Raw genomic sequence first — 13,587 nt, 5'->3', positions numbered from 1 at the left:
ACTTTCACCATCTTTGCACCCACTGTGCCTCACAACCCACTACATATTGAAGGATGTCAGCTATCTTTGACCTGAGAGGTCCTCATTAGACTGGACAAAGCCGGAGATCTTGCTACAATTTTATGTAAGGCTGGTAAATATGTATTGTGAAGGTCTTCTACAGATAAGGAACATCAAATAACAAGCCTACAGTAGACATGTGCGATTAGTTTCGTACAAATCGAAAATTTGTGCACATTTCCATTAATTCGTACATTTGGGAGGATCCGTAATACGAATTGCTATGCTTCCGAATTTTGTACGAAATACGAAATTTCGTTTACGAATTTCAGATCCAAATTTCTAATGAACATTCGAAATCGTTACAAAAAGTTAACAAACAAAAATTCATATTTTCATATAAAAGTTAAAAACCCAGGAAGTCAGCACAGCACAGGAATGGTGGGAGCCCCTCATAAGGATAAATTCATCACAACGAACATTCGTAATTGTTACGAAAAGTTAACGAACGAAAATTCATATTTCGTACGAAATTTCAGACACAAATTACGAAATACGAATTAATTCTAATACGAAACGGAACGGAACAAAACAAAACAAATTTATTGAGGGTGCACATGTCTAGCCTACAGACCCTTTTGCTGACTATTTAGATATACCCTTTATTGGCCAACTTAAACTAATTGTATTGGGATTTTTTTAAAATAACAAACATGGTATACTTACCTGTTCTTTGCAATAGTTTTGCATGGAGCAGCCCCGATCCTCCTCTTCCCAGGTCCCCCACTAATGCTCCTGGCTGCCCACCTGCTGAGTGTCCCCATAGCAAGCCACTACATTAACACACAAAGTGCATCTCAGAACACTCCCACTCCCTTCTCACTGGCTGTGATTGACAGTAGCAGGAACCAATGGCTCCTGCTGCTGCTTCTGAGCCAGTGAGGAGAGAGAGAGACAGTACTGATGCTGTTCTCATGCACAGTGCTGAATTGACATCAGGCTCAGGTAAGTATAAGAGGGTGCTGGTGTTTGGGGGGGGGGGGAAATGCACATAGAAAGTGTTTTACCTTAAAGTGGTTGTAAAGTCTCAAGGTTTTTCACCTTAATGCAACCTTCTGTGCTGCAGCTGCCCCCCACACCCCCCTTTTTCTTACCTGAGTGCGATTCGATCTAGCGATGTGCTCCAGCTGCTGTCACTCTCCTCATGGGACAGATTGATAGCAGCAGAAGCCATTGGCTCCCACTGCTGTCAATCAAAAGCTGTGACATGAGAGCGTGGAGGCGGGGGCCAAGTTCTGCTGTCTGTGTCAATGAACGCAGCAGCGAGACTCGGGAGCGAGCTTGCATGGCTGCCTCCACTGAAAGTGGCTTTCCGTGCGGCACACGATGAAGAGGAGGGGCTAGGAGCGCCGGCAGGGCACCCCAGAAGAAGAGGATCAGGGCTTCTCTGTGCAAAATGATTGCACAGAGCAGGTAAGTATTGGCATGTTTGTTATTTTTATAAAAAAAAAAAAAAAATCAAAGCTTTACAATCCCTTTAATGCATAAAATAAAACAAACAAAAAAAACCTTCTCCTTTAGAACCACTTTACATAGTTACATAGTCAGGTTGAAAAAAGTCATTTAGTTCAACCAATAAAAAAAACAAAAAAAAAATTATTAAAAATGCAAGATTTGAAATGTGGTATAATTTCTGGCAAAAAAACCTTATGCATTGAAAATTAGCATCTTTAATAACGAAATGTAACCAATAAAGCATATCCTTTAATCTCCAAACTTTCAACATTGATCAATTGCATGGTAGGGCAATCTACTGGAAACAAGTGTTTCTAAAGCACCAACATCCTACAGCACTGAAGAACACTGAAACTGTAAGCATTTAGCTGAATTGCAAAAAAATTGTAATTGTTGAGATGTTTGGCAGTAACAAAAGATTGCTTTCTCCTGAATGTTAACGTTATGCAACAAACTATTCACAAAATATTAGGTACACTTTAAAATCTTTGCGTTTGGAAAAGCTTGAGATGATTGGAATGCTTTACTTTTTAGCTTTTGCTCAGTATAAAGAGAATAAGAGCATATATCAGATGTATTCTTTTATTAGGTGGCAAATTTTCAGTGTATTTGTATCATTACTTACAACCTGCATAAAGCGGACAACCCTCTTATCACATGTAAAACTCTTAAAATCTGATATGTCAAGCAAGCAATGGCTATCTAAGGTATTTTCTTGGTGTAAAAATATCTTATAGGATTTCTCATGTGATATTGTTACATGAACATTGTTATAAAAAGGAACCACTAATCAATACAATGTTTTCTACTTGCATAACTCAATGTGTTTTTGTAGTCTGCCAGTGCTGGAGTTATTGTTACAAAATAACGCTTGTTTCAATTTGCTATACAACACCCTGATCTTTCCTGACATAAGACAGATTCATTTGAAACAAAGCATCTCCTGAATACATAAACTTTAAATATTATATAATGTTAAATTTCCAACTACTCATTGCACACACTGAGCATGCTACAGTGTTCTAAAAGTATAAAAGTATAAAATCCCAGAAACCATCCCTCTGTTCAGGGCTCTTGTTTCTACATTTAAATTACTTCCCTTAACATGTTTTCTCTATGATTGTCTTCTGTGTACTACCCAACTTGCACCCAACAGCATCTTTTCACTTGTTCAAAAATGTTTGCATATTGTCTTCCTCTGTACATGCAGCGTAATACCCTCCTCCCCTTGTACTCACTTGGGGATGGATCAGGATCCGTGGGAAGGGCTGAGACAAGGCAACGGTGAGGTGGCCCCAAGAAGGGATTCCCTCTTAAATACTTTCTCCATCTGTTCTATTTTGAGAAGGTTCATCCCATCCTCCTCAGCATCCAGGTCCCTTGGTGTCAGATACCCTGAGACAGCAGGAAAGGGATCAGGTTTATTGACAAGTAACTCATCAAGAAACTCTATTAATACGCCTGGCAGAAGCTCAGGTCCTGGACTTGGGCTCTGAGGCCAAAGGAGGAAGGAGAACTGGTAAAGAGACAATCTACCTGAAATGTGAAGGGAGGGGGTGGGGAGACTCAACTAGCTGCTTTTGTGCACCCCAAGATTGAACACATAAGCTGTCTTCCTGCGACTTCATCTACATTTACACGTCTGATCTGCTAGCCTTTTAAAAGTCAGAGGACTGCGGGCTCCTATCCAAGTAAAATCTAGATGAGTGGTAAGTGTGCCAGAGAATAGGTCACAACTCAACAGCATCCAACACAAGTGGAGAAAAAGAACTGGGCCTAAAAAAATGGGTTGTGAATATATAAGCGTAAAAATGATTGGATTCGTTTTTTTTTTAGGATTGTTTTGGATGATTATTTTCTGAATTTACAATATCAATGGGCTCTGGAAAGATGAATGAAGAAACAAGCACACCATGGATTGATTGGTCATTTTCTATCTTGACAAACAGAAGGCGATGGATTTATGTGGTGTGATATCTGTCATTACCCGTCAGCAGCAAATCAAGAAATCAGAGTGCAGAATGAAGTGTCAATTTTGGGGCTGGAGGTTTTTGCAGACTGCATCTATGGAACGTTCTTGTCTCAGTCTGTGTTATCGGTGGGTTATGTTCCAAGAATTTGTCTCTGTCTGTACTGCAGCTTGGAGCAAGCCTGTGGCTGCACAAGATAAAGAACTCTTGGAATGGAAATGCCATGGATTAGCCACAAGTCATTCCACCCCCCTCCTGGTATTTTCAGTGTGCCAGGACTACTGAATGAATAAACTTGGACACAGGCACATAACTTGTTGTAGCTGCAGGTATGAAATACACAGCCAAGAGTCTATGGAATCCTGTATATGTCTTTTGTAAACATGAACTCAGCTAGAGGTTATTAAACACTAAGATACAAATAGGAACTTGCCATTCATAATAGCTACAAGAAGCCAGCAAGATCTACAACAGAGGTTCTCAAACCTGTCCTTGGGCACGTCTATAAGTTTGTGACAATTATAGGTTAATAATTTAATTAGAATTGAAGAATCTTGTAGAAAGAGTCAGTCAGTGATTAATGTACCTGTGCTCTATTGTGCTGGGTAAAGGTGAGATAATAACTCTACTAAAGGATATACTTTACATAAAGTTGGGTTAATGGAATATCTCTCTCTAGTTCTTAGATATGTTTATGTAAATTGGACAAAGTAATTTATATCAGATGGGTGTTTATATTTGTACCTTATCTGTTGCTGTGGGAAACAGAGAAACATTCATTATATTTTTTACAAGTTCTGTACGGTATGATATTCATTTTAAGTAGATTAAGGTAAATTAGGGTGTGTTTATTTTTATTTATTTTTTTTACACAAGACTAACCTAACTTTCACGTGGAATTCACACATTTTTCCAGTTGAATCCAATTATACAAATGGTGACTCATGGGTGAAAGTTGTGTGAATCATGTGGGGAAATATTTATAAATATGATAACTTATCTTATGCTAATCCTACATTTTTAATTTAACAGTTAAATATTATTCTAAAGGTATGATTGGGCTTCAGTTGGGAGTATGTTGCAATTGGCAAAAAGTGTCCTAGATAGATAAGAATACTGATGTAAGCTCCTGTAGGTTTGCTCACCGTCAGTCAGGTCTGTTTTAATGTAATGTAATGGGAATGTAAGAATCACTGCAGTTCACTGACACTTGGCTTCCAATACTGTACCTTGTCTACGGAGTGTTGTAATGTAGCAGTATTGGTGCTTTGAACCTAGCAAACTGCACATCCACCCCCTCCTTCCCCACCTCCAAACACATTCAAGCATTGCAGGCTTTAACAGGGTATGTGCTCATAGGAAATCAGGATAGATTTCTTGATGCTTTAGTATGGTGTAGGCTTACTTTTGGGTGCACTTTCCATGTGTTCTTCCTATACTGAAGCTGCAGTTTCACTGTATCTTACCGACAGATAATTAGCACTAAACATGTTTTCTTGGGAGTTTTGGGTGCTCTTGCACACCCATACATGATTGAGTTTCGCCAGGATATAAAAATAAATACAGGTATATCTGTAGGTCAAAAACTTTTCGGAGTCCCCAAAAATATGTATGAATAAATTCATGAGGGCATCATCCCAATTAATGGAAATGTAAACAAAAGATATAAGGGACATTCAAATATGCACCTCCTGAAAGTATCAAATCCAAAAACAAAAAAAAACAAAAAATCAATGAGTTTTGTTACTGCAATTCATATTAAAATCTATTGTATACAAACCTTAAAATAATTTGATCAGACAATTATATATATGAGGAATAGGAATGGGCTGTCTGTTCGACTCGAACATTGGCTGTTCACCCGTTCGCCGAATAGCGAACAATTTGGGGTGTTCGTGGCAAATTCGAAAGCCGTGGAACACCCTTTAAAAGTCTATGGGTGAAATCAAAAGTGCTAATTTTAAAGGCTAATATGCAAGTTATTGTCATAAAAAGTGTTTGGGGACCTGGGTCCTGCCCAGGAGACATGTATCAATGCAAAAAAAAGTTTAAGCCTGGTTTCACATATGTGCGGTGCGAATTGAAGCTCAGGTTTCACTGGGGAGATAACAATCTCCTGTTCAGCGGATTCATTGCGTTTTTGCTCAGGATTAGAGAGCAGGGAGAGGGGGAGGGAGGGGGAGGTGTAGTGAGGAGAAAGAGAAAATCCTTGTTCAGAACGCAATGCATCTGCGAATCAGATGCGTTCCCATAGGAGATAATAGGCTTGTAGTTCGCACCGCAATGCCCAAAAAACGCACACGTTTTTTGTGCAATGCGCAGTGCGAATGCAACGCACATATGTGAACCTGATGCATTCATATGAATGTATTTTAAAATGTCCTGCGAATTAGATGCGGTGTAAGCCGCATCTAATTCGCATAGGTGTGAACCCGGGCTTAAAAATGGACGTTTTTTTGGGAGCAGTGATTTTAAGTGAAACAATAAAAGTAAAATATTCCTTTAAATTTCATACCTGGGGGGTGCCTATAGTATGCCTCTAAAGTAGCGCATGTTTCCCATGTTTATAACAGTCCGGGAGCAAAATGATATTTCTAAAGGAAAAAAAGTCATTTAAAAGGGCTAGTGCTAGTGCCGGCTATTAATGAATTGTCTGTCCCGACAATACACATAAAAGTCATTAGAAGTCATTGAAAAAAAAAAAAAATGCATGGGGGTCCCCCAAAATTCCATTACCAGGCCCTTCAGGTCTGGTATGGATTTTAAGGGGAACTCCGTGCCAAAATTTAAAAAAAAATGGAGTGGGGTTTCCCCCAAAAATAGGGTCTGGTATGGATTTTAAGGGGAGCTCCGTGCCAAAATAAAAAAAAAAATGGCGTGGGGTTCCCCCAAAAATCCACATCAGACCCTTATCAGAGCATGCAACCTGGCAGGCCACAGGAAAAGGGGGGGGATGAGAGAGCGCCAGGTCCCCAAACATTTTTTATGACAATAACTTGCATATTAGCCTTTAAAATTAGCACTTTTGATTTTTCATGTTCGAGTCCCATAGACTTTAACGGGGTTCGCGCGTTCAAACAAATTTTAGTATGCCTGTAAAGTGACGCGTGTTTCCCGTGTTTAGAACAGTCCCTGCACCAAATGTCATTTTTAAAGGAAAAAATCTCATTTAAAACTGCTTGCGGGTTTAATGTAATGTCGGATCCTGGCAATATGGATGAAAATCAGTGAGACAAACGGCATGGGTACCCCCCAGTCCATTACCAGGCCCTTTGGGTCTTGTATGGATATTAAGGGGAACCCCACACCCAAATTAAAATAAGGAAAGGTGTGGGGCCACCAGGCCCTATATACTCTGAACAGCAGTATACAGGCGGTGCAAACAAGACAGGGACTGTAGGTTTGTTGTTAAGTAGAATCTCTTTGTAATTTTGAACGGGTACATTTTTAACGTGTTTAGCTCCAGCCAAAAAATCTTTTTTAAGCTTTTTGGAAAACATAGGGAAGGGTTATCACCCCTGTGACATTTGTTTTGCTGTCTTTCCTCCTCTTCAGAAGATTTCACCTCACTTTTTGTCCCAATGGATTGGAAAGCATCAGTGGAAAGGAGAAATGTTTTTCCCATATTAACTCTTACAGGAGAGAATTTCCCTTCCTAGGGGTAGATTTCATCTCACTTCCTGTTGTCTCCTTCCGTTTGCAAGTAGGAGTTGTTTGTAAGTTAGTTGTTTGAAAGTAGGGTCCTGCCCTATATACTCAGCAGAAATTTGGGCCTTAGGTGTTGCTGTGGCCACAACACTGTAAGCCCTCACAGGGCCCTGCTGTGAAATATTAGATCAAGAATTGTAATTACATGCCCCTGTTGAACAGGAGCTGAAAAATTAGGCCTTAGGCACTGGTGCTGGTGCCACAACACTGCAACCCCTCACAGACACTCTAGTTGGAACGCAGGAACGAGTCCTGCTGCAAAGTATTGCATCAAAAATTGTAATTACACGCCCCTGTTAAACAAGGGCTGAAAAATTGGGCCTTAGGCACTGGTGCTGGTGCCACAACACTGCAACCCCTCACAGACACTCTAGTTGGAACGCAGGAACGAGCCCTGCTGCAAAGTATTGCATCAAAAATTGTAATTACACGCCCCTGTTAAACAGGGGCAGAAAAAATGGGCCTTAGGTACTGGTGCTGGTGCCACAACACTGCAACCCCTCACAGACACTCTAGTTGGAATGCAGGAACGAGCCCTGCTGCAAAGTATTACATCAAAAATTGTAATTACACGCCCCTGTTAAACAGGGGCTGAAAAATTGTGCCTTAGGCACTGGTGGTGGCGCCCAGAACCAAAAATATTCTTACAAGCTATCAGCGTGATGATTGAGGAGGAAGAGGATAATTACTCAGGGATAGTCACTCAGCATCAGCATAGGCAGTCTTTGAAGGGATCTGAGATTTCAAAAAAAATTATTCGGTTACATCAGCATCAGGTGCTTGGTAGCTGGTGGTGATCCAAGACTGATTCATTTTTATGAAGGTCAGTCGATCGACCGAGTCAGTGGACAGACGCACCCTGTGATCGGTTACCGCGCCTCCAGCAGCACTGAATGTGCGTTCCAAAAGAAAAATAAAAATAGGGTCTGGTATGGATTTTAAGGGGAGCTCCGTGCCAAAATTAAAAAAAAAATGGCGTGGGGTTCCCCCAAAAATCCACATCAGACCCTTATCAGAGCATGCAACCTGGCAGGCCACAGGAAAAGGGGGGGGATGAGAGAGCGCCAGGTCCCCAAACATTTTTTATGACAATAACTTGCATATTAGCCTTTAAAATTAGCACTTTTGATTTTTCATGTTCGAGTCCCATAGACTTTAACGGGGTTCGCGCGTTCAAACAAATTTTTTGCCTGTTCGCATGTTCTGGATGCGAACCGAACCGGGGGGTGTTCAGCCTATCCCTAATGAGGAAACGCAAAGCCACACCCTCTTGATAATAGCCTTGAATAGTCTACACGTTTCACAGATGTTCTGCTTCTTCAGGGCTCAGAATGCGTTTTCATATAGATCCTTACAAATAGTGTTAGTCCATCTAAAACAAACATGCCCACTGAGAGACCAACAAGTACAGTGGGGCAAAAAAGTATTAAGTCAGCCACCAATTGTGCAAGTTCTCCCACTTAAAAAGATGAGAGGCCTGTAATTGTCATCATAGGTATACCTCAACTATAAGAGACAAAATGTGGAAACAAATCCAGACAATCACATTGTCTGATTTTTGAAGGAATTTATATGCAAATTATGGTGGAAAATAAGTATTTGGTCAATATCAAAAGTTCATCTCAATACTTTGTTATATATCCTTTGTTGGCAATGACAGAGGTCAAACGTTTTCTGTAAGTCTTCACAAGGTTGTCACACACTGTTGCTGGTATGTTGGCCCATTCCTCCATGCAGATCTCCTCTAGAGCAGTGATGTTTTGGGGCTGTTGCTGGGCAACACAGACTTTCAACTCCCTCCAAAGGTTTTCTATGGGGTTGAGATCTGGAGACTGGCTAGGCCACTCCAGGACCTTGAAATGCTTCTTACAAATCCACTCCTTCGTTGCCGGTGTGTGTTTCATCTTCAATGCCCTTGCTGATGGGAGGAGGTTTGCACTCAAAATCCCACGATACATGGCCCCATTCATTCTTTCATGTACATGGATCAGTCGTCCTGTTTCCTTTGCAGAGAAACAGCCCCAAAGCATGATGCCGCCACACCCATGCTTCACAGTAGGTATGGTGGTCTTTGGTTGCAACTCAGCATTCTCTCTCCTCCAAACACGACGAGTTGTGTTTCTAATAAAAAGTTCTACTTTGGTTTCATCTGACCATATGACATTCTCCCAATCCTCTTCTGGATCATCCAAATGCTCTTTGGCAAACCTCAGATGAGCCCGAACATGTACTGGCTTAAGCAGGGGGACACATCTGGCACTGCAGGATCTGAGTCCCTGGCGGCGTAGTGTTTTACTGATGGTAGCCTTTGTTACGTTGGTCCCAGCTCTCTGCAGGTCATTCACTAGGTCCCCGTGTGGTTCTGGGATTTTTGCTCACCGTTCTTGTGATCATTTTGACCCCACGAGGTGAGATCTTGCGTGGAGCCCCAGATCGATGGAGATTATCAGTGGTCTTATATGTCTTCCATTTTCTAATTATTGCTCCCACCTTTGATTTCTTCACACCAAGCTGCTTGCCTATTGCAGATTCAGTCTTCCCAGCCTGGTGCAGGTCTACAATTTTGTTTCTTGTGTCCTTTGACAGCTCTTTGGTCTTCACCATAGTGGAGTTTGGAGTGTGACTGTTTGAGGTTGTGGACAGGTGTCTTTTATACTGATAACAAGTTCAAACAGGTGCCATTAATACAGGTAATGAGTGGAGGACAGAGGAGCCTCTTAAAGAAGAAGATACAGGTCTGTGAGAGCCAGAAATCTTGCTTGTTTGTAGGTGACCAAATACTTATTTTCCACCATAATTTGCAAATAAATTGTTTCAAAAATCAGACAATGTAATTGTCTGGATTTGTTTCCACATTTTGTCTCTCATAGTTGAGGTATACTAACTTGAACAGGGGCAGAAAAATTGAGCCTTTGGTGGTGGTGGTGTTGCCACAACACTGTAAGCCCTCACAGTTACTCTTGGTGGGCGCAGGAATGGGCCTGCTGTGAAATATTAGATCAAGAATTGTAATTACATGTCCCTGTTAAACAGGGGCAGAAAAATTGGGCCTTAGGCACAGGTGCCACAACACTGCAACCCCTCACAGATACTCTAGTTGGAGCGCAGGAATGAGCCCTGCTTCAAAGTATTGCATCAAAAATTGTAATTACATGCCCCTGTTAAACAGGGGCTGAAAAATTGGGCCTTAGGCACTGGTGCTGGTGCCACAACACTGCAACCCCTCACAGATACTCTAGTTGGAGCGCAGGAACGAGCCCTGCTGCAAATTATTGCATCAAAAATTGTAATTACATACTCCTGTTAAACAGGGGCTGAAAAATTGGGCCTTAGCCACTGGTGGCGGCTCCCAGAACCAAAAATGTTCTTACAAGCTATCAGCATGATCATTGAGGAGGATAGTCACTCAGCATAACAGGATAGTCACTCAGCATCAGCATAGACAGTCTTGAAGGGATCTAACATTTCAAAAAAAATTATTCGGTTACATCAGCATCAGGTGCTTGGTAGCTGGTTGTGATCCAAGACTGATTCATTTTTATGAAGGTCAGTCGATCGACCGAGTCGGTGGACAGGTGCACCCTGTGATCGGTTACAAAGCCTCCAGCAGCACTGAATGTGCGTTCCGAAAGAACGCTGGATGCAGGACAGGCCAGTAGCTCAACTGCATACTGTGCAAGCTCTGGCCAGTGATCCATCCTCAAGACCCAGTAACCCAGAGGATTTTCGGTGGGAAAGGTGTCCAAGTCAGATCTTGCCCCTAGGTATTCCTGCACCATGTAAAACAGATGCTGGCGATGGTTGCTGGAACCGATCATACCTTGGGGCTGCAGACTAAAAAATTGTCTGAACGCATCGGTCAGACGGCCACCTTCTCCACTGCTCCTTCTTTGACTGACCGAAGCCTCAGCAACATGTTGTCCAGGAACAGGAGTTTGTAACCTTCCAGTCTCTGGGAACGCGTTGCACAGACCTTTCTGCAAGGCCTCCCGAAGATGTTTCATCCTCTGCACCCTCTGTGATGGCAAGAAAAGGTCCGCAACTTTACCCTTGTACCGTGGATCAAGGAGGGTTGCCAGCCAGTAATGATCCCTCTCCTTGATATAATACGAATACGAGGATCCTTCTGCAGGCTTTGCAGGATCAGGGAGACTATGCAGTGTAGGTTTGCTGAGGTATTCAGTCCGGAGTCCTCTGGGTCACTAAGGACTAGGGATGAGCCGAACACCCCCCGGTTCGGTTCGCACCAGAACCTGCGAACGGACCGAAAGTTCGCACGAACGTTAGAACCCCATTGACGTCTATGGGACTCGAACGTTCGAAATCAAAAGTGCTCATTTTAAAAACTAATTTGCATGGTATTGTCCTAAAAAGGGTTTGGGGACCCGGGTCCTACCCCAGGGGACATGTATCAATGCAAAAAAAACTTTTAAAAACGGCCGTTTTTCGGGAGCAGTGATTTTAATGATGCTTAAAGTAAAAAAAAAAAAAAGTGAAATATTCCTTTAAATATCGTACCTGAGGGGTGTCTATAGTATGCCTGTAAAGTGACGCGTGTTTCCCGTGTTTAGAACAGTCCCTGCACCAAATGTCATTTTTAAAGGAAAAAATCTCATTTAAAACTGCTTGCGGGTTTAATGTAATGTCGGGTCCTGGCAATATGGATGAAAATCAGTGAGACAAACGGCATGGGTACCCCCCAGTCCATTACCAGGCCCTTTGGGTCTTGTATGGATATTAAGGGGAACCCCACACCCAAATTAAAATAAGGAAAGGTGTGGGGCCACCAGGCCCTATATACTCTGAACAGCAGTATACAGGCGGTGCAAACAAGACAGGGACTGTAGGTTTGTTGTTAAGTAGAACCTCTTTGTAATTTTGAACGGGTACATTTTTAACGTGTTTAGCTCCAGCCAAAAAATCTTTTTTAAGCTTTTTGGAAAACATAGGGAAGGGTTATCACCCCTGTGACATTTGTTTTGCTGTCTTTCCTCCTCTTCAGAAGATTTCACCTCACTTTTTGTCCCAATGGATTGGAAAGCATCAGTGGAAAGGAGAAATGTTTTTCCCATATTAACTCTTACAGGAGAGAATTTCCCTTCCTAGGGGTAGATTTCATCTCACTTCCTGTTGTCTCCTTCCGTTTGCAAGTAGGAGTTGTTTGTAAGTTAGTTGTTTGAAAGTAGGGTCCTGCCCTATATACTCAGCAGAAATTTGGGCCTTAGGTGTTGCTGTGGCCACAACACTGTAAGCCCTCACAGGGCCCTGCTGTGAAATATTAGATCAAGAATTGTAATTACATGCCCCTGTTGAACAGGAGCTGAAAAATTAGGCCTTAGGCACTGGTGCTGGTGCCACAACACTGCAACCCCTCACAGACACTCTAGTTGGAACGCAGGAACGAGTCCTGCTGCAAAGTATTGCATCAAAAATTGTAATTACACGCCCCTGTTAAACAAGGGCTGAAAAATTGGGCCTTAGGCACTGGTGCTGGTGCCACAACACTGCAACCCCTCACAGACACTCTAGTTGGAACGCAGGAACGAGCCCTGCTGCAAAGTATTGCATCAAAAATTGTAATTACACGCCCCTGTTAAACAGGGGCAGAAAAAATGGGCCTTAGGCACTGGTGCTGGTGCCACAACACTGCAACCCCTCACAGACACTCTAGTTGGAATGCAGGAACGAGCCCTGCTGCAAAGTATTACATCAAAAATTGTAATTACACGCCCCTGTTAAACAGGGGCTGAAAAATTGTGCCTTAGGCACTGGTGGTGGCGCCCAGAACCAAAAATATTCTTACAAGCTATCAGCGTGATGATTGAGGAGGAAGAGGATAATTACTCAGGGATAGTCACTCAGCATCAGCATAGGCAGTCTTTGAAGGGATCTGAGATTTCAAAAAAAATTATTCGGTTACATCAGCATCAGGTGCTTGGTAGCTGGTGGTGATCCAAGACTGATTCATTTTTATGAAGGTCAGTCGATCGACCGAGTCAGTGGACAGACGCACCCTGTGATCGGTTACCACGCCTCCAACAGCACTGAATGTGCGTTCCGAAAGAACGCTGGATGCAGGACAGGCCAGTAGCTCAATTGCATACTGTGCAAGCTCTGGCCAGTGATCCATCCTCAAGACCCAGTAACCCAGAGGATTTTCGGTGGGAAAGGTGTCCAAGTCTGATCTTGCCCCTAGGTATTCCTGCACCATGTAAAACAGACGCTGGCGATGGTTGCTGGAACCGATCATACCTTGGGGCTGCGGACCAAAAAATTGTCTGAACGCATCGGTCAGACGGCCACCTTCTCCACTGCTCCTTCTTTGACTGACCGAAGCCTCAGCAACACGTTGTCCAGAAACAGGAGTTTGTAACCTCCCAGTCTCTGGGAACGC

The 13,587-nt window shown here is 42.5% G+C and overlaps 1 protein-coding gene across 1 annotated transcript in view; it reads right to left on the bottom strand.

The window, feature by feature from the left end:
* PVALB (parvalbumin) overlaps window positions 1–2,904 on the bottom strand; it is a 60,526-nt gene extending 57,622 nt beyond the window's left edge. Inside the window, exon 1 of the mRNA XM_073592498.1 lies at window positions 2,754–2,904. The gene's annotated coding sequence lies outside the window, so the exon portion shown is untranslated. The remainder of the gene's footprint in view (window positions 1–2,753) is intronic.
* Between the last annotated feature and the right edge of the window lie 10,683 nt (window positions 2,905–13,587).

The sequence above is a fragment of the Aquarana catesbeiana genome, linkage group LG07, assembly GCF_042186555.1.
Source record: "Aquarana catesbeiana isolate 2022-GZ linkage group LG07, ASM4218655v1, whole genome shotgun sequence".
NCBI classification, from domain to species: Eukaryota; Metazoa; Chordata; class Amphibia; order Anura; family Ranidae; genus Aquarana; species Aquarana catesbeiana.
The sequence above is the reverse complement of the archived record's forward strand: the minus strand, read 5'-3'. Positions and strand labels throughout refer to the sequence as shown.